Source organism: Narcine bancroftii, chromosome 11 (assembly GCF_036971445.1).
Source record: "Narcine bancroftii isolate sNarBan1 chromosome 11, sNarBan1.hap1, whole genome shotgun sequence".
In the NCBI taxonomy this organism is placed as follows: domain Eukaryota; kingdom Metazoa; phylum Chordata; class Chondrichthyes; order Torpediniformes; family Narcinidae; genus Narcine; species Narcine bancroftii.
The window spans coordinates 101,178,493-101,198,119 of NC_091479.1; positions in this window are offsets into that span (position 1 = coordinate 101,178,493).

A 19,627-nucleotide genomic window follows, 5' to 3' on the forward strand; every position below is an offset into this window, starting at 1 on the left:
CTAAGTACAACTAAGTTGAGCACTGTCTGGCAACAGTCTTCAGGGTGCATTACTCAACGCTTCACTAAGCAAGCAATACTTTCCATGTGTTCTTGTATCCCGAGAGAAGGCATTGGGAAAAAACAATATTAAGTACAGCCTGGCTCTGAGTGAAAGGCTGTACAAGGGTTTCTGCAAAGTTACACCATTCCTAAACCTACCACAAAGAGCAGCCAAAGATCAAGTTTTGTGTTAACACCAAGAAGGCAGTGGAAGATTTCTGTTCAATGCTCAAAGCTTGAAAAAGGATAGAGCCATAAATGCATCCAAGGAGAGAGCTCAGAGTTAACGTTACAATATCTGTGAACAAGCCCTCACTGCATTTGTAAATTCCACCAATTCAAGTGCAGCTTCTCTGAATTTGACTGCAGAACAGTCTGGAATAAATCATGCCTTGTGTGAAGTCTGCTTCTTATTTTGTGGATGGGGCTAAAAATTATAGACTTGTCCTGCAGCATTAGACCTTCCTAGATCCAGAAGCCTGGCAGAAAAATGCAGTGCACAAATATGCTGGAGAAACTCAGCAGGTCACGCAGTATCCACAGGAAGTAAAGGGTGACCAACGTTTCGGGCCTGAGCCCTTCCTCAGCTCAGGTTTTTAACCCCGCTGCTCTCAGGTTCTACGACCTCTTACCTGTTAGCCTGTGCTCCTAACCCTTTCCTTCCCTCCTCTTCTCTCCCCACCTCTTCCCCACTTTTTTTAATCAACCTATTTTTCCAAATTCCCGACAAGAGGCTCAGGCCTGAAATGTTGACTGCCTTTTAGTTCCTAGACTACGTATCGCCAGTACGTTTGTGTAGTGATATGTTTTCTCTTTGTACATTATTCCCTACCTGTGTGCTGTTGTATGTATGAGACTGCCCCCACCCCCCCCTCCGACTAGTGACTCATCTCCTATATCTCCTCCCCTTATGATCTGGCCATAAAGATTGACCTGCCTCCCCCCCCCCCTTCCGGCATTCCTGGATCCGGGCCAGCCAAAGTCTTGTGTTTATTAAAACCTATCATTCCCCTGCTCTCGACATTGTGTTTTATTGATAGAGCCTATCAGTTTGTGTATTGCATTTGACCCCACCAGCTGCAAACATTTTTGATTAACTGGCAGTAAAATGACGAGTTACAGAAAATAAGCCACCTTGTCACTCATGGCAGGTGAGTGATCTTTTCCCAAAGGAAGTAATAACTTAACCAATGAAATCAGAGAAAATCCTGGCCTGAATGATTAATCATTTCTCTCCATGGGGATGCTGCCCAATCCACAGAATCTCTTGAGCTTCTCATTGTCAGTTAAGATACCAACAACTGCAGTTTCCAGTGATTATATAACCATTCAACAGCCTCTCCTTATAACTCAGTCCCAGTCCCAGCAACATCCTTGTGAATCTTTTCTGGAATTTGCTCCAATTTGAACAAGATATTGTTGAAATCAAAAGTATATTTGCTGGATGTACAGGTGGACCTTTGAGAGTAGGCTTGCTGGATGCATTACAGCATTCAACACAATTATACCTGATGGGGAAGTTGAACCTGCTGGGTCTCAACACCTCCCTCTACAATTGGATTCTTCACTTCCTGTCGGGGAGACCAAGCAGTCCGGAGCAGTAACAACACCCCCCAGACCATCACCCTGAGCACGGGGGTCCCCCTGGGCTGTGGGCTTAGTCCACTGCTGTTCACTCTGCTGACCCACGACTGTTCAGCTCAAACCACATCAAGTTCGCTGATGACACGACCGCGATTAGCAACAATGACGAATCAGCTGAGAGAGATGAGTTGAAGTCGCCAACGAAGTGGCACAGAGCCAACAGCCTGTATCTGAATGTTAAAAAAAAAACAAAAGAGGTGGTGGTTGTCGAATTCAGGAGGGCCCAGGAGGACCATGCTCCGCTGACCATTGACAGCTCAACTGTTGAAGTCATCAAGATTATCAAGTGGCTGGGCGTGCACTTGGTGGAGAATCTCACCTGGTCCCTCAACCCCAGCCCCATAGCCAAGAAAGCCCAGCAGCGCCTCTACTTACTGCAAAGGCTGAGGAAAGTCCATCTCCCACTCCCCATTCTCACTACATTCTACGAAGATGTATCGAGAGCATCCTGTGCAACTGCATCACCACCTGGTTTGGAATCTGTACCACCTCCAACTGCAAGACCCTGCAGAGGATAGTGAAGTCAGTGGAAAGGATCATTTTGGGCTCTCTTCTTACCTTGAAGGACATTAGCAACACTCAATGCAGGTGAAAGGCAATAAACATTGTGAATGACTCCACACACCCCTCATGTAAACTGTTCTCCCTTCTGCCATTTGGTAGGAGGTACCGTAGCACTCGGGGCCTTATGTCCAGATTGGGCAATAGTTTTTTCCTCCAAGCCATTAGACTCCTGAACTCCCAGAACATTTGTGGATGGTATACAGTGGACTGCTACTGCACAAGTCTTAATAATTTAATGTGTTTAATTTCTATTCTAAATTATATTTATGCAAATATACTCCATGGTCCTGGAGAAACGTTATCTCATCTTTACCGTGCGAGCATGGTATGAACGATAAATAAAGGGGACTTGACTTGTATTGGAGTTCCTCTACTCAAATTCATAGGGAGCTATAGAAAGTAGCGCATGCAGCTCAGAACATCATGCAAACTTCCTCCCCTTCATGGACACCATCTACATCAGCATCTTCTGCTGTCTATGTAAGGCAGCTAACATGGACACATTCTCTTTTCTCTTGTCCCATCAAGGGGTGGGAGGGGGCTCAAGAGTGTGAAATTGTGCATCCAGGTTCAAAGAAAGTTCCAGAATGAACTGCAGTGTAGTGTAATCATACTGCCCTTTCTTGGAACAAATGAATCTCTCTTATCATGGCACCTCTATACTCTGTAAATTGATTTCTTTACATGGCCATATGAATGCTAGAGGAATCCTGTTTGACTGCTTGCAGAAGAACCCTACAACCTGCATGAGATCTTAAAGTTCTGATATTACAGACTTGTTTTTGGGTGGCATGGTTAGTGGAGCGGTTAGCACAATGCTGTAACAATAGCAACAACCCTGGTTTGAATCCAGCGCTGTCTGTAAGGAGTTTGTACATTCTCTCCATGTCTGTCTGGGTGCTCCCATTTTCACCAATCTTTCAAATCATTTGGGGGCTGTAAGTTAATTGGTATATTTGGAGAACATGATCTTGTGGGGCAGAAAGGCCTGTTACCATATTGTATGTCAACATTTTTTTTAAATGAAAAGCAAATTTCTCATCCAAAGTCGCTTTCTGAATGTTGTACTTATTTGTCTGTACATTTCCTCTGGCTGCTTCTACTGTCATGAATCATGATTTTGCTTTAGCTTCAAATACTTTCTCTCTGCTCTCTTCTCCGAGCCAGGCTGAAAAGCCAAGGATTGTAGTTTACATTTGCTCTTAATTTGTATATTCATAACCCTCCCCACCATCGAGAACATCTACAGGGAACACTGCCGATGGAGAACAGCAGCAAACATCAAAGATCCACACTGCCCAGCACACGCTCCATTCTCACTGCTACCATTTCATAGATGAGCCCCGTAAAAGCGTAATTTTTATATTTTCTCTTTATTTATTTAATTTTTTTTTGGTCGTGCTTACGGATGGCCATAAATCGCATAGGTTGTAATTTGGGGACCTTATTACCATGTACACCAATTTATCTTTGCTTTGCTTTGCCTATCCTTGCCAAGTGCTGTGGGTTCTCTCTGTAGTGGACAATTATTGGTCATTATAACACACAATGCATTTTGTTTGACATCAAACTTAACAAATGTGTGACCTGAGGACAAGGGTCAAAGGCTGAATTTCCTGCTATAAATGTCCCCTGCTATAAATGTCTAGTGGCTATACTTTGTGAGGTGTGTGAGGGGATTCAATATGTCACCAAAGACTCGAAAACTTCCACAGTGGCACAGCGGTGAGCATTCTGGCCGGTTGCATCACTGTCTAGTACAGAGGTGCCAAAGCTCAGGACAGGAAAAGAACTCCAGAGGGTTGTTAACTCAGCCTGCGACATCAAGGGCACCAGACTTCACTCCATTGAGGACATCTACTAGAGGCAGTGACTTAGGAAAGTAGTCTCTATCATCAAGGACCCCCACCACCCAGGCCACGTCCTCTTCACACTGCAACCATCGGGGAAAAGGTACAGGAGCATAAAGACGAGCACCCAATGGCACAAGGACAGGTTCTTTCCCGCTGCCATCAATGAACCAAAGACACTGCCTTACTTTTCGGGCACTATTTTTTAAAATAGTCTTGCTGTAAGATGGTTATAATACTAATCTTTGCCCCATGATGCTGCAGCAAACAATGAATTTCGTGACTTCACGACAGTACATTCTGATTCTGATTTTCTACCTTCATTTTGTTAATTCACACTTCATTTATCTGTACCTCGATCTTGAATCCACGAAGAGCAAAGCTGGTGGCACTCTGTTTAATTCCCTTAAATATTGTGCAGTCTCCTTCCCTGTATTTAATCATGGAAAATTTTGAGATGCTGAGCAGGTCAGGAAGATTTTGTGGAGAGAAAAACAGTGCTTAATGTTTCAGCCCACTGACCTATCTAGTTTTCCAGACAGACAAATTTCCTCTCTGTGAAGTAATTAATTTTCTGTCAAAACTCTGGTTAGCATCCTCCTTCAGACCTCTTTGTCTCTTGCATTGCCACCGATGACTGGTGCCTTTTTAATTGCTACTGCCTGAACATCAGATGTGGGTTACTAACTGACGCCACAATGAAGGGGTCCCAGTCACAACATCAGAGCTCTCAGGTCCTGTGCTGTCAATCATCAAGCCTCAGCAGATCTTGCAAAGTGTCCAAAGTTATTTCTTTCGACTATAGTTAGTGTAGTTCTCTTGTGTTGTCCTTTTACTTAGAACATAAACCAGTCCTCATCAAGGAATCAGCAGCGGAAAGTGTTAAGTACAGGCTCTTTCAGGTGGCCAAAATACCCCGATGTAAAGCCGCAATAAATGACAATAAACTCTTATTCTGGTTGTCTCTTGGAAGTTGGTCTGTGAATAGAACCGGTGAATTCAACATTAAATAAACTCTGGGGGACACCAGGAGCTTCAGAACTTTCTTAGATGTATCACGAAGACTAATAAAATCCACCGTACACTGACGCTGTAATGATGAGGTGATTGCATCACATACACACAATTCATTCACCGATATACATACAACACTGCAGGATCAAAATCAGAATTTATTGTCATGAACAAGTCATGAAATTCAGCGTTTTGTGGTAGCGTCACAGTGTAAACATTCATATTATTACCATCTTACAGAAATACTATTAAAAAATAAAATAGTTGTGCATAAAAAGTAAGGCAATGTCTTTGTTTCTTTGATCATTCAGGAATCTGATGGAAGCGGGGAAGAAGCTGTCCTTGTGCCACTGAGTGCTCGTCTTAGGCTCCTGTACCTTTTCCCTGATGGTAGCAGAGCAAACTGGGCTTGCCTGGGTGGTGGAGTCTTTGAGGTTGCTTTTTTAAGACATCGCCTCATGTAAATGTCCTCGATGGAGTGAAGTCTGGTGCCTGTGATGTCACAGGCCGAGTTGGCACCTCCATACCAGGCAGTGTTGCAACCAACCAGAACACTCTCCATGGTACACGTGTAGAAGTTTACAGGAGTCTTCGGTGACATACCAAATCTCCTCAGACACCTTCTTTGCGATTGCATCAATGTGGAGGCTCCAAGACTGAGATGTTGACACCCAGGAATTTGAAGTTCTTGACCCTCTCCACTACTGAGCCCTTGATGAGGACTGGGTCGTGTTCCCCTGACTTCCTCCTGAGGTTCACAATCATCTCCTTGGTTTTGCTGATGTTGAGCGCAAGGTTGTTGTTGTTATACCATTCAACAAACTGATCTATCTCCCTTCTGTACGCTTCCTCACTGCAGAGCAACAATGAAGGGGAGATAGCAGACGGTAGTAGAGACATTTGGTGATACACCACTGTACATTTGGTTATTGGCACTGTGTATGCGTTTGGTTCATATGTATGGCTGATCTGCCTTCCCTCAGTGACTCCACCCCCTGGAATCCCCTAATAGAGGCAGTTAACCCAAATCCCTCCCTCAGAACGAGTCCTGAGATCGGCCCAGAACAGGAGCATGGTTTAAGTCTTATGGTATTAAAAGCCTCTTGTCCTGCAACTCCACTCTTTTGCTATTATTGATAGTGAATCAAGACAGGAGGAAATCATCGACACAATGGGTTTATCATTTAATGATGTCTGTGCTCCACTCTTTCACTTTGCTTCCATTTTCTTTGCTCTGATTTTGCACCTGATTTAAACTCTCACCTTTTTTCAACACTGAGTAAAATGTGTTGATCTACAATAGCAACTCTTGCTGCTGCTGTTCTCTAATGGACTGTGTATCCAGCACATTCTATTTTGATATCAGATTTACAGCATTCCCAGTAGTTTTGCTTTTGTTGGACTTATTTGTTTCAGACAGACTTGCATCAACGTTGCAGTGTTCGCGCCCGCCCCTTTCGCGCCCGCCCCTTTCGCGCCCGCCCCTTTCGCGCCCGCCCCTTTCGCGCCCGCCCCTTTCGCGCCCGCCCCTTTCGCGCCCGCCCCTTTCGCGCCCGCCCCTTTCGCGCCCGCCCCTTTCGCGCCCGCCCCTTTCGCGCCCGCCCCTTTCGCGCCCGCCCCTTTCGCGCCCGCCCCTTTCGCGCCCGCCCCTTTCGCGCCCGCCCCTTTCGCGCCCGCCCCTTTCGCGCCCGCCCCTTTCGCGCCCGCCCCTTTCGCGCCCGCCCCTTTCGCGCCCGCCCCTTTCGCGCCCGCCCCTTTCGCGCCCGCCCCTTTCGCGCCCGCCCCTTTCGCGCCCGCCCCTTTCGCGCCCGCCCCTTTCGCGCCCGCCCCTTTCGCGCCCGCCCCTTTCGCGCCCGCCCCTTTCGCGCCCGCCCCTTTCGCGCCCGCCCCTTTCGCGCCCGCCCCTTTCGCGCCCGCCCCTTTCGCGCCCGCCCCTTTCGCGCCCGCCCCTTTCGCGCCCGCCCCTTTCGCGCCCGCCCCTTTCGCGCCCGCCCCTTTCGCGCCCGCCCCTTTCGCGCCCGCCCCTTTCGCGCCCGCCCCTTTCGCGCCCGCCCCTTTCGCGCACTACTATTTGTGCTTCAAACTGGCCTCTAACCCAGCCAACTCAATCAAGCACTATCAACCCCATCTTGGCTCCCTTGTGCATTTTATCTGCTTCCTTTTAACTGCTTCTACTCTTGACAATGTCTGGCAGTAAAGTCATCATCCTAATCTCTCTAGAGAAACGTGCTAATGCTCCAGGAGGTGTTGATCTCTCTCCCCACATCTGTGGCACCCTCCCACACAACTGATGAAGTAACATCTGTCCTTTACCTTCTCCTTTCCCATCATCCAGGGCCCCAAACACTTTTTCTGGATGAACCAACAATTTGATCTTACTTTAATTTATTTAGTGAACTGTATTTGCTGCTCAGAAATACAGTCTCTTCTGCACCAGTAATGGTGGGGATGAGGAGAGAGGGGGTAGATCAGAAGACCCATTTGCAGAACACCTCTTTGTCCACAAGCATTAAAAAAAATAACCCCAAGCATTTGAACAGCTATCATTTTAATTTTCCTCCCATTAACAGACTTATCTCTCCTTGGTATTTGACACTATTCCAACAGGGCTCAATGTTTTCTTTAGACATACAGCATGACCCATGAGCCCATGCCACCCAATTACAGTCAATTAACCCAAAACCCCAGTACATTTTGAAGGGTGGGAGGAAATGGGAATACCCAGAGAAAACCCACACAGACACAAGAAGAATGTACAAACTCCTTACAGACAGTGCCAGATTCGAACCAGGTTCACTGGTGCTGAAGCAGTGTTGCACTAACTACTACACTAACCACGCCACCTATCGTAGGCTCAAGAAACAGCCCACTGAAACATAGAACAGTACAACACAGGAACACTCTCTTCAGCTCACAATGTCTGTACCAAATAGGATGCCAAATTAACCTAAAACTCTTCATCCTGCATATGATATGTATCCCACACGTATTCATGTGTCTGACTCGAGGCATCTTAAATGCTAGTATTGTACCTGCTTCTACCACTACTCCTGGCAGCCCATTCCATGTTAAAAAAATCTTGCTGCGTGCATCTCCTTTAAACTCCCTCACTGTCCAATACATGTTTTCTGGTATTGTGACATTTTTACCCTGGGGTACAAGATTCTGACTGTCTATCCCATCAATGAACCGTAGAACCCAAGAACATTGCAGCTCAGAAATAAACCCCTTCAGTCCATCTTTTCCATGCCAAGCTATTTATTTAAAAAAAAATCTTTTTATTGAGTTTAACATAAATCATACATACAAAGTCATCTTAATATAACAAACAGGTCATATCATGCATATCACAAATTAAAAATAAATATAAATCAAAAACCTACCCATAATGGTTTATTTTAACAATATTTCTTTAAAACATCAAATTCTCTCAATATGGTAATTAACCGTTTATCTCTTTCTCATAATATAATTCAATATAGTCCTGGATAGAAAAAAAATAAGATTAAATTAAAAATCCCTTTATCTAAACAAAGGGTAAATTCTGTCTTAATTAATGATATGATCTACAACAACCAGATTTAAATCCATGTTTAACAGGAAATCTTAAAAAAAATAAAAACAAAAAACAAAAAAAAAGCTAAAACGAATCTAGCCTCTCCCTCTAATACAGTCACGCTGAGGTAGGGATGACAGAGGGGAGACTTTCCAGAGTTGCCAGGGACTAGAGATGGTGTGGCAATATGACTTTTCCCCATTTTTATCTCGTGCAGGAACATGGCAGGATATAATCCAAGCCCCAACAAGGAGCAGCCTTTCAGAGTAACATTTATTTGAACCGGAGTCTTCGAGGACATTCTGACAGGGCAGCACTGAGATAACTGGGTCATTACAAAGTGGTTCAATAGATGTTTGAATCATAAGGGTTTCCAAGGCTTTCTAGCATTGCTGAGAACAAAGGAAACTATTTATTCTACCTAGTGTTATTGACTTGCACCCAGACCATAGCCCTACATTACCACACACATCCATGGACCAATCTAATCTTTTAGACAGTCACATACTGGTAACAGGCCATTCTGGCCCATGGGTCCGTGCCACCCAATTTACACCCCATTAACCTACACCCCCAGTGCATTTTGAATGGTGGGAAGGAACTGGAGCCCCTGGGAAAAACCAAGCAGACACGGGGAGACCATACAAACTCCTTACAGACAGCGCAAGATTCAAACTCAGTCTGGTCCCGATTGCTGGCGCTGTAAAGGCATTGTGCCAACCGTGCTTAAATGTCAAAATTGAACCAGAATCCACCTCTTTGGATGGCAGCTCGTTCCACTCCCTCACTATTCTCTGAGTAGTTCTGCCTAATATTTCTCTTAAACCTTTCACCTTTCACACTTAACCCATATCCTCTCATTCTTGCCGCACCCAACCTCAGCTGAAAAAGTCTGTTTGCATTACCCGATCTATCCCCCTCAATTTTGTATATCTAGGCCTCTCATCATTTTACAAGCTTCTTTCTGGCAATCTCTCAGACTTCAATGCTCTAGAGAAAACAACACTAGTTGATCCAACCTTTCCTTATACCTCAATCTTGGCAACATTCTGTACCCTTTCCAAAGCTTTCACTTTCTTCCTACAACCAGAAATGTACCAGTTAGTGCAATGCTACTACAGCACCAGTGATCAGGACTTGGGTTCAAATCCCACGCTGTCTCTAAGGGGTTTGTACATTCTCCCCATGTCTGCATGGATTTTCCCTGAGGGTTCTGGTTTCCTCCCACCATTCAAAATTTACCAGGGGTTGTGGGTTAATGGGTGTAATTGGACTGAAAGCACTTGTTACCATGGTGTCTGTCTAAATTTGAATTTAAAATTTTAATCCTTTTACCTGCCACTTTATTTTCATTCATACCTTACCAAAAGGATGGTGAGAATTTTTCAGGTGGCAGCACTTGAAACCTCCAAATTAAAACACCTCCACCATACAGTTTGCCAGACTGCCCTAGTTTGTGTCAGCAGGGGAGGAACCTTTGTCCTAGTTCAAATAGTTATTTCATGGGGATAGAACTGTAAAGGTTAAATTGCAGGGTAGTCATTTAGAAATGTAAGTTCAAACTTCACCTTAGCAATTGGACAGTTTAAATAAACTGGAATTAAATCTAAAATAAAGCCAGTTACAGTATGTGGTGTTTTGATAGCTTATGGATAATTATGAGACACACATACTAGGAATGCACTAAATTTGTAATTATTATGTCATGAGTCTAATATATGGACCAGATGGTTAAAACCAGTCACTAAACATTCTGGATTGAAACTATTTTTTTCAGTGGTTTCACAAGGAGAGACTAAAGATTTATTCTCATTAAAAGTATCACTCAATTCCAACCCATCCCCCATGAGAGCACATATCTGACCTACCATTTCAGTTATCCTTGTATTCACTTTGAATCTTACTGAGAAATTAAAGAAGCTTACAATTCTGTACCAAGTACATTAAATCCCCTGTATCTAGCACCTATGGGGATTGGTAGATGTCAGATAAGTGTATTTTCTGGTTGCCAGAGACTTACTCTTACAAGGCATAACTAATACATCTGCATTAAGAATATACAATTTAAAAGACAAAAATACTACACTGTACTTAAACTGAACAAACTTCACTCGCTTGAATATATAAACCTTAAAGCATTTTACTTTATTTTCAGTCACATTCTTTGAAAACATTTAACTGGCGCTGCATCTGTAGGTTCCTCCCCCTCCACAAAGCCACCCGAAAGACACAGATAAAGCCTCTGTCCGGGCATTTCTTACTAAGCATGGATAAGGAGTCACTTTAAGAGAGTCACCCCAATAACGAGCACCATCAACCAGCTCTTCATCCTGGGCGACACCATTTCTGTTTCACACAACTTTATTCAAACAGCTGCTACGAGCAAAGCCCGACCAAGGCTCCCTGCTGGATAAATATTTGCTGTCACCTTCACCAAAGGTTTTTGTGTTACTTCAGAGAACATTTACTTCTATAATTTTAAACTTAAGTATTTTATCTATTATTTATTTTAATTTTTTTTTAAAAGAAAATTTTCAGTTTTTTGCCATTTGCTTGATTAATAGGAGTTTTGCTGTGCATGTTTGAAGTTCATCCACACCCAATTGATTTAACTATAAAGAATGGTCACTCATATATAGGCAAACTCAACAGCCATCAGGTTTTAGTTTGCTACACAGTATGATTATTATTGGCAATTGGAGGAAGGAGGGAGGTGTGGAGTCACACATAGACCAAACCAGGCAGGGAAGCAGAATACATTTTTTTGAGAATTACAATAGTAAATTAATTGGGGTTTTTAATGAGAATCTGTTGTTTTCTTGCTGAGACCAGTTTTTTTTAAATTTCCCAGAGGCCACAATGGGATTATGAACTCTTATCTCCAGCTTAAGGTTCTTAACATCTGTTTGGCAGTTAAGAAACTTAACTACTGCCCTGCCACTGGTCACAGTGATATTAAATAACCTGAAAATGCCCTTGAATATAAGGTTTGAAGGATGAGTGTTGTTTGGGACACTGAATAATACTTCCGTTCATAATTGCAACTTAGTCGATCTAATGCAAACATGCAGTAAATACAAAAGGAGAAACAGCTGCAACAATCCAGTACTGTCTAAGCGTTGAACAAGAGCGTCTGCAGACGCTGGGGTCGAGCGCAACAAACAAAAGTGCTGGAGAAACTCAGCAGGTCACGCAACATCTATAGGAAGTCAAGGGGGTGGTGATACATCCACCGGACTGTCTGCGTCTGTTTGCCTTTCTACCTGCCTACTGCAGGGGGGAGGGACCCACTGTACCTACTCCTACCACCTACTCCCTGCCAATTCATTGGCCCCATATAAACCTCACACCAGTGACATTCTGTAATGGAAGTGACACTACTATGAACTAATAAAATTTTATAAGTACTAAAAAAGGAATAGCAATGGAAAATTCTCCCAAGGTTAATTCAAAATAATAGTTTTAATTAAACTATTAATAACATAACATTTCTTACTTATCTCTATTTTGTATGAGAGTCTGTGAGAGAGAGTCTGTGAGAGAGAGTCTGTGAGAGAGAGTCTGTGAGAGAGAGTCTGTGAGAGAGAGTCTGTGAGAGAGAGTCTGTGAGAGAGAGTCTGTGAGAGAGAGTCTGTGAGAGAGAGTCTGTGAGAGAGAGTCTGTGAGAGAGAGTCTGTGAGAGAGAGTCTGTGAGAGAGAGTCTGTGAGAGAGAGTCTGTGAGAGAGAGTCTGTGAGAGAGAGTCTGTGAGAGAGAGTCTGTGAGAGAGAGTCTGTGAGAGAGAGTCTGTGAGAGAGAGTCTGTGAGAGAGAGTCTGTGAGAGAGAGTCTGTGAGAGAGAGTCTGTGAGAGAGAGTCTGTGAGAGAGAGTCTGTGAGAGAGAGTCTGTGAGAGAGAGTCTGTGAGAGAGAGTCTGTGAGAGAGAGTCTGTGAGAGAGAGTCTGTGAGAGAGAGTCTGTGAGAGAGAGTCTGTGAGAGAGAGTCTGTGAGAGAGAGTCTGTGAGAGAGAGTCTGTGAGAGAGAGTCTGTGAGAGAGAGTCTGTGAGAGAGAGTCTGTGAGAGAGAGTCTGTGAGAGAGAGTCTGTGAGAGAGAGTCTGTGAGAGAGAGTCTGTGAGAGAGAGTCTGTGAGAGAGAGTCTGTGAGAGAGAGTCTGTGAGAGAGAGTCTGTGAGAGAGAGTCTGTGAGAGAGAGTCTGTGAGAGAGAGTCTGTGAGAGAGAGTCTGTGAGAGAGAGTCTGTGAGAGAGAGTCTGTGAGAGAGAGTCTGTGAGAGAGAGTCTGTGAGAGAGAGTCTGTGAGAGAGAGTCTGTGAGAGAGAGTCTGTGAGAGAGAGTCTGTGAGAGAGAGTCTGTGAGAGAGAGTCTGTGAGAGAGAGTCTGTGAGAGAGAGTCTGTGAGAGAGAGTCTGTGAGAGAGAGTCTGTGAGAGAGAGTCTGTGAGAGAGAGTCTGTGAGAGAGAGTCTGTGAGAGAGAGTCTGTGAGAGAGAGTCTGTGAGAGAGAGTCTGTGAGAGAGAGTCTGTGAGAGAGAGTCTGTGAGAGAGAGTCTGTGAGAGAGAGTCTGTGAGAGAGAGTCTGTGAGAGAGAGTCTGTGAGAGAGAGTCTGTGAGAGAGAGTCTGTGAGAGAGAGTCTGTGAGAGAGAGTCTGTGAGAGAGAGTCTGTGAGAGAGAGTCTGTGAGAGAGAGTCTGTGAGAGAGAGTCTGTGAGAGAGAGTCTGTGAGAGAGAGTCTGTGAGAGAGAGTCTGTGAGAGAGAGTCTGTGAGAGAGAGTCTGTGAGAGAGAGTCTGTGAGAGAGAGTCTGTGAGAGAGAGTCTGTGAGAGAGAGTCTGTGAGAGAGAGTCTGTGAGAGAGAGTCTGTGAGAGAGAGTCTGTGAGAGAGAGTCTGTGAGAGAGAGTCTGTGAGAGAGAGTCTGTGAGAGAGAGTCTGTGAGAGAGAGTCTGTGAGAGAGAGTCTGTGAGAGAGAGTCTGTGAGAGAGAGTCTGTGAGAGAGAGTCTGTGAGAGAGAGTCTGTGAGAGAGAGTCTGTGAGAGAGAGTCTGTGAGAGAGAGTCTGTGAGAGAGAGTCTGTGAGAGAGAGTCTGTGAGAGAGAGTCTGTGAGAGAGAGTCTGTGAGAGAGAGTCTGTGAGAGAGAGTCTGTGAGAGAGAGTCTGTGAGAGAGAGTCTGTGAGAGAGAGTCTGTGAGAGAGAGTCTGTGAGAGAGAGTCTGTGAGAGAGAGTCTGTGAGAGAGAGTCTGTGAGAGAGAGTCTGTGAGAGAGAGTCTGTGAGAGAGAGTCTGTGAGAGAGAGTCTGTGAGAGAGAGTCTGTGAGAGAGAGTCTGTGAGAGAGAGTCTGTGAGAGAGAGTCTGTGAGAGAGAGTCTGTGAGAGAGAGTCTGTGAGAGAGAGTCTGTGAGAGAGAGTCTGTGAGAGAGAGTCTGTGAGGGAGAGTCTGTGAGGGAGAGTCTGTGAGGGAGAGTCTGTGAGGGAGAGTCTGTGAGGGAGAGTCTGTGAGGGAGAGTCTGTGAGGGAGAGTCTGTGAGGGAGAGTCTGTGAGGGAGAGTCTGTGAGGGAGAGTCTGTGAGGGAGAGTCTGTGAGGGAGAGTCTGTGAGGGAGAGTCTGTGAGGGAGAGTCTGTGAGGGAGAGTCTGTGAGGGAGAGTCTGTGAGGGAGAGTCTGTGAGGGAGAGTCTGTGAGGGAGAGTCTGTGAGGGAGAGTCTGTGAGGGAGAGTCTGTGAGGGAGAGTCTGTGAGGGAGAGTCTGTGAGGGAGAGTCTGTGAGGGAGAGTCTGTGAGGGAGAGTCTGTGAGGGAGAGTCTGTGAGGGAGAGTCTGTGAGGGAGAGTCTGTGAGGGAGAGTCTGTGAGGGAGAGTCTGTGAGGGAGAGTCTGTGAGGGAGAGTCTGTGAGGGAGAGTCTGTGAGGGAGAGTCTGTGAGGGAGAGTCTGTGAGGGAGAGTCTGTGAGGGAGAGTCTGTGAGGGAGAGTCTGTGAGGGAGAGTCTGTGAGGGAGAGTCTGTGAGGGAGAGTCTGTGAGGGAGAGTCTGTGAGGGAGAGTCTGTGAGGGAGAGTCTGTGAGGGAGAGTCTGTGAGGGAGAGTCTGTGAGGGAGAGTCTGTGAGGGAGAGTCTGTGAGGGAGAGTCTGTGAGGGAGAGTCTGTGAGGGAGAGTCTGTGAGGGAGAGTCTGTGAGGGAGAGTCTGTGAGGGAGAGTCTGTGAGGGAGAGTCTGTGAGGGAGAGTCTGTGAGAGAGAGTCTGTGAGAGAGAGTCTGTGAGAGAGAGTCTGTGAGAGAGAGTCTGTGAGAGAGAGTCTGTGAGAGAGAGTCTGTGAGAGAGAGTCTGTGAGAGAGAGTCTGTGAGAGAGAGTCTGTGAGAGAGAGTCTGTGAGAGAGAGTCTGTGAGAGAGAGTCTGTGAGAGAGAGTCTGTGAGAGAGAGTCTGTGAGAGAGAGTCTGTGAGAGAGAGTCTGTGAGAGAGAGTCTGTGAGAGAGAGTCTGTGAGAGAGAGTCTGTGAGAGAGAGTCTGTGAGAGAGAGTCTGTGAGAGAGAGTCTGTGAGAGAGAGTCTGTGAGAGAGAGTCTGTGAGAGAGAGTCTGTGAGAGAGAGTCTGTGAGAGAGAGTCTGTGAGAGAGAGTCTGTGAGAGAGAGTCTGTGAGAGAGAGTCTGTGAGAGAGAGTCTGTGAGAGAGAGTCTGTGAGAGAGAGTCTGTGAGAGAGAGTCTGTGAGAGAGAGTCTGTGAGAGAGAGTCTGTGAGAGAGAGTCTGTGAGAGAGAGTCTGTGAGAGAGAGTCTGTGAGAGAGAGTCTGTGAGAGAGAGTCTGTGAGAGAGAGTCTGTGAGAGAGAGTCTGTGAGAGAGAGTCTGTGAGAGAGAGTCTGTGAGAGAGAGTCTGTGAGAGAGAGTCTGTGAGAGAGAGTCTGTGAGAGAGAGTCTGTGAGAGAGAGTCTGTGAGAGAGAGTCTGTGAGAGAGAGTCTGTGAGAGAGAGTCTGTGAGAGAGAGTCTGTGAGAGAGAGTCTGTGAGAGAGAGTCTGTGAGAGAGAGTCTGTGAGAGAGAGTCTGTGAGAGAGAGTCTGTGAGAGAGAGTCTGTGAGAGAGAGTCTGTGAGAGAGAGTCTGTGAGAGAGAGTCTGTGAGAGAGAGTCTGTGAGAGAGAGTCTGTGAGAGAGAGTCTGTGAGAGAGAGTCTGTGAGAGAGAGTCTGTGAGAGAGAGTCTGTGAGAGAGAGTCTGTGAGAGAGAGTCTGTGAGAGAGAGTCTGTGAGAGAGAGTCTGTGAGAGAGAGTCTGTGAGAGAGAGTCTGTGAGAGAGAGTCTGTGAGAGAGAGTCTGTGAGAGAGAGTCTGTGAGAGAGAGTCTGTGAGAGAGAGTCTGTGAGAGAGAGTCTGTGAGAGAGAGTCTGTGAGAGAGAGTCTGTGAGAGAGAGTCTGTGAGAGAGAGTCTGTGAGAGAGAGTCTGTGAGAGAGAGTCTGTGAGAGAGAGTCTGTGAGAGAGAGTCTGTGAGAGAGAGTCTGTGAGAGAGAGTCTGTGAGAGAGTCTGTGAGAGAGACTGTGAGAGAGACTGTGAGAGAGACTGTGAGAGAGACTGTGAGAGAGACTGTGAGAGAGACTGTGTGTGGGTGTGACTGTGTGTGGGAGAGAGAGAGGGAGAGAGAGAGAGAGAGAAAAGAGAGTATCCAAACCCATGATGCCCAATTACAGTGAAATTGATCTACAACCTTGTATGTTTTGGAGGGTGGGAGGAAACAGGAACACCCAGGGAAAGCCCATGCAGACATGGAGAATATACAAACTCCTCACAAATAGCACCTGATTTGTACCCTGCTCACTGGTGCTGTAACCTAAACACTAAACTAACTCTGCCATCCAAATCTTAAACAAGATCATAACTATTCTATCTACTTCTGCTTCTCCTTTCTGAGAGGTTTGAGAAAATTCAGCATACCGTTAATTTCTCGATCCAACTTCTACAGGAGTACTGATTGGTTGCATTACATTCTAGTGTGGAAACTCGAATGCTCAGGAACGCAGAAGGCTGCAGGAACCTAACCATGTCCATCACAAGCAATGACCTCCCATCCATCAAAGGCTTTTATGTGCAGTGCTTTCTCAAGAAGGCAGCCAACAACATAAAAAAAACCCCATCACTCTGGCCATCATCTCTTCTCACTGCTACCTTAAGACAGAAGGTATGGAAGCCTCCAGTCCATTACCTCTAGGTTCAAGAATAGGTTTTCTCCAACAGCAATCAGGATCTCAAACCTCCCCTATCACCTGAGCCATTACACAACTACAGAACCACCGAAGATCTGCTCCTGACAGAGCCGAGCTTTTGCACCACTAACCTACCAACTGTGAAGATATATTATTTTCTTTTCCCTTATATTTTTGTCTCTCTTTGTGGCATCTGAATTAGTGTATTCCATTTGTGTGGGTATATTTTATGCAACTGGGAAGCTGCAATAAGTAAGACTTTCATTGCATCTGTACATGTGTATGATACATTGTACTTCTGTGTATGACAATAAATTCAAGATTCCTTTATTGTCATGAAACAAAAACAGTGTAATATTGCACAAAACTACCTTCTGTCTGTCAAGCAATGGGAAACATTATCCCCTCATCTACTCTACTAAGCTCCCAGTAGAAGCCAAAACTTATACAAATAGTATCACAGGTTACAAGCTTATTTATTGCAGAATATGGTTCTTAAAATGAATAATGGAAGGCAGTGAAAATTAGTAGATCAGTGAGTAAAGTGAACTGCAAACCAAACTGGGGAACTCATGGGCCCCCAACTTCAATTCCTCATCTGATTTTAGTTGGTTTCATTAACAGCCAGTGGCAATGATTTTGGTTTTAAAATGTGGCACAATCTGCTAACTTAACCCCACTCAATTCCCCTTCATGGGCAGGATTAGAGCATTCCCTTGCGGCAAACGTCCATTTAGTTAGCACCTTGTCTGACCTCAAGATGTCTCAAAGCACTTTACACTCAGTGAAGTAGCTTTGAAGTACAGCTGTAACCTTTGGAAGAGAGCCATGCAACCTGAAGGTGGCACGTCCCACATACAGCCATATTATAAGACTGACAGTGATTGAAGGGTAAATATTGGCCCAAAGCTGTTGTGACTCCCAGTGGAATTTACAGGTGGATTTAATAAAACAGAAACAACGTCACTGATCACATTGCCAGGCAACATCCCAGATCAGCCTCGTGTGATGCCGTGTTCCACGAGGTCTGATTCAGGCATTCCCAGCACCCTGCAGCGAGTGTATATTGTTGTAAAAATGAAATAAATTGCCCAGTTTATTTTTGGAACGAACAAAAATCCTTTACAAAATCATCCTATGCAGATGAGGGTTGATCCAGATGTGCCGTCATTGTGAAGTGGATTTCATCAACTCACTGCACGTGGCTGTTCCCGTTCCAGTAACACACACCGTAACGTGGTTTCGTAGCACAATGAACTGCACTTGTTGTGATTTCAGGATTTTCAAAATGTTTGACGCGAATTGATATTCAAGAAGGATGGATTGGTTTAGATTGAAGCTTCTCCCAAAAAATTCATATTCAGTATTTTGTGCTCAAGGTACAAAGGGAATATAAGAGTTAACAGCTCATTTATTTATCACCTGATACCTGGTACACTGAGAATTATTTTGTGCAAACTATATATGATTCACAACTCAGAAAAATTAATCAGGTCTTTCAAAAATAAATCAAGTTGGTAGAAAGAATAATCTGCAAAGTTAAAGCAGGAGTAAAACCCAAATGTCTGCAGACATCGTGGTTGAAGTAAAAACACGACGCTGGAGAAACTCAGCAGGTCAAACAGTGGACTTCATATGGCAAAGAGAAAGATCCAGAACCCACGTTTTGGGCTTGAGCCCTTCATCAAGGCACAAGCAAAATGTAGACAGGCCCCCCCCCCCAAAAAAAATGGGGGAAGGGAAGGGCAGGGGGAGGAGCGCAGTCCGCAGGCAGGAGGGAATAGGTGGATGAGGGAAGGAGGGCACATTAGCAGACTGGGGAGGGGGGGGGGTGATAGCTCTGTGAATGGGGAGGAAAGTGGGCAGAGAGCTGGAGAAGGAAAGAGGGATGGGGAAGAGAGAGAGAACGGAGTAGGCTAGCAGAAAGTGGAGAAGTCGATAGTAGTGCCATCCAGTTTTACATGATAAGAGCAGTGAATGGAATTTATTTTATTGGCTCACTCTCAGTAGAGCTAATGGTTTGGAGTATTGGTCCCCTTTTGTACTTTGAAGAGATGACATTAGAAAGGACATCGATTTCTGTAGATGTGCGTGATTTCAGAATCTCCCAAAAGATTTGCAACCATGAAGTGCTGCTGAATCAGAGAAAATGTGTCAGCCAACTCCAAGAGGTGAAACAATCAAGTACGCATACTGTATATTGTGATTGTAGTCTCTTCAATCTGAGGCGCCTGCAAGCTCACACCAAGACACAAGAGAAACTTGTCCGTGAACTACTCTTTGCAGACGATGCCGCTTTAGTTGCCCATTCAGAGCCAGCTCTTCAGCGCTTGACGTCCTGTTTTGCGGAAACTGCCAAAATGTTTGGCCTGGAAGTCAGCCTGAAGAAAACTGAGGTCCTCCATCAGCCAGCTCCCCACCATGACTACCAGCACCCCCACATCTCCATCGGGCACACAAAACTCAAAACGGTCAACCAGTTTACCTATCTCGGCTGCACCATTTCATCAGATGCAAGGATCGACAACGAGATAGACAACAGACTCGCCAAGGCAAATAGCGCCTTTGGAAGACTACACAAAAGAGTCTGGAAAAACAACCAACTGAAAAAACTCACAAAGATAAGCTTATACAGAGCCGTTGTCATACCCACATTCCTGTTCGGCTCCGAATCATGGGTCCTCTACTGGCATCACCTACGGCTCCTAGAACGCTTCCACCAGCGTTGTCTCCCCTCCATCCTCAACATTCATTGGAGCGACTTCATCCCTAACATCGAAGTACTCGA